This window comes from Octopus bimaculoides, chromosome 26 (assembly GCF_001194135.2).
Source record: "Octopus bimaculoides isolate UCB-OBI-ISO-001 chromosome 26, ASM119413v2, whole genome shotgun sequence".
Classification (NCBI taxonomy): domain Eukaryota; kingdom Metazoa; phylum Mollusca; class Cephalopoda; order Octopoda; family Octopodidae; genus Octopus; species Octopus bimaculoides.
Window position 1 is genome coordinate 20,278,014 of NC_069006.1, and position 2,114 is coordinate 20,280,127.

At 40.9% G+C, this 2,114-nt stretch overlaps 1 protein-coding gene across 1 annotated transcript in view; it reads left to right on the plus strand.

The window, feature by feature from the left end:
* Window positions 1–2,114, plus strand: part of LOC106868997 (uncharacterized) — a 76,473-nt gene that overhangs the window by 19,834 nt on the left and 54,525 nt on the right. The window lies entirely within an intron of this gene.

Sequence of the window (2,114 nt, forward strand, 5' to 3'; positions counted from 1 at the left end):
CATTTTACCTGTCCTGTGTATCGCATATGATACACAGAACATATTTTCCTGGCGTCTTTGCATCTGATATAACACATACTCCCAATTTTTATTTTTTATTCAGCCACCAACGGAACTTGGAACTTATGAAAAGAAAGCTTTATATTACTCAGAATGTATAAAACAAGGACTAGGGCAGCGTTCCCAACCTGGGGTCCGCGGACCCCTTGTGGTCCGCAAAAGTAGAACTGGGGGTCCGTGAACTAAATTCAAAATTTCGTATATATATATATATATATATATATATATATATATGTGTGTGTGTGTGTGCATAAGGATAAGCATATTAAAAGGGGCTCGTATTAAAACTCGTTTAAATGAGAGGGTTGGGAACCATTGTGAAAAGGTTGGGAGCCACTGGACTAGGGTAAAGAGTAAAGACCCACTTCGGTCACGAATGACCATGGGATTGCTGCGTCAAGAAAGTTTCCCTTTCTGGCACAAATCTGGGCAAGGTTGTTTTATGGAAGACCAGCTGTCGCCCATGCACACCACCCTCCCCTTTCCATCTTTGTCTTTGCTGTATTTTGCCCTGTTTTGCCCCAAATACTTTATTTTGTCCTCCGTTACTTTACTTAGCCGTCCATTACTTGTTTTAACCCATTTTCGCCTTTGCTTTGTTTTGCCTTCTTTTGCCCAATCCGAACACTACATCTTGCTCTCCGATACGCTACTTTGCCCATCTTTGCCCATCTTTGCCCTTGCTGTATTTAACCTTACTTTGCCCAACCATACCTTTATTTCCCTTCCATTGATTTACTTTCCCGTTCTTTACTTTTGGTGTGTTTTGCCTTCTTTTGCCCAATCCGAACACTACATCTTGCTCTCCGATACGCTACTTTGCCCATCTTTGCCCTTGCTGTGTTTAACCTTGCTTAGCCCAACCATACCTTTATTTGCCTTCCATTGATTTACTATCCCGTTCTTTACTTTTGCCGTGTTTTGCCCAACCCGTCTTTCTTTCATTTGCTCTTCATTTCCCTAACTGTGCTTTGTGCTGTCCTACCTTATTTTAATTTTTCTTGATTGGTCTTAACCTGCTGCCATTCTCTGTTCATTTCTTTTGCTTTACTTTGCGTTCACTTTCCTTCCTTTCCAATTCCAGTCTTTTTTTTTTGCTCTGCTTTACCTCGCTCTACTCCATGTTGCCTTGTCCTTCTCCATTACGTCTTGCCTTCCTCTTTCCGTTGCTCTGTTTGTTTTACTCTCTACGTTACGATATAATCGTTGCTAGCGAAGATGAATGAAAGTACATCGTGTTGAATGACTGAATCAATGAATGAATCGATGAATCAATAAGACTACATGCATTTGATGGTGGGATGGTGAATGGTAAATGGTGAATGGTGAATGGTGAATAGTTTAGCTGGGAAGCAACCGATACGACGCGGCGCCTTTGTTCGTTAAACGTAGTCTGCTTGTATCCACGTGATAGTACACGTCTGCTCAGACACATACATGCACAGAAGTGCGACAACAGTTGAGAATTCGGCACGAGAACACACGCTCTCTTATGCACACGAACATGTAAATATACGCATGCAAACATACACACTCTCTCTTTTTCTCTCTCCTCTCTCTCTCTTTCTCTCTCTCTCAAACACACACACACACACACACACACATTAAATGTGACACAAGAAGACGATATATGTATATATATTTATTTATTTATATGTGGATGGTCTTTGCAAAATTATATCCCCAGGATGGCGAGCTGGCAGAATCGTTAGCATGCCGGGCGAAATGCTTCGCGGTATTTCGCCCGTCGCTACGTTCCGAGTTCAAATTCCGCCGAGGTCGACTTTGCCTTTCATCCTTTTGAGGTCGATAAATAAAGTACCAGTTACATACTGGGGTCGATGTAATCGACTAGCCTCGTCCTCCGAAATTTCAGGTCTTGTACATTTAGTAGAAAGGATTATTATTATTATTATTATTATTATTATTATTATTATTAAAGTGATTGTAGGCATCGCTGTATTTGGACCTATGATTTTAATAAACGCTAGCGATTTTAAGGAGAAAATAGATCTGGAGACATTAACTGTTTTCTTCGATGGCTAGTTGACCAG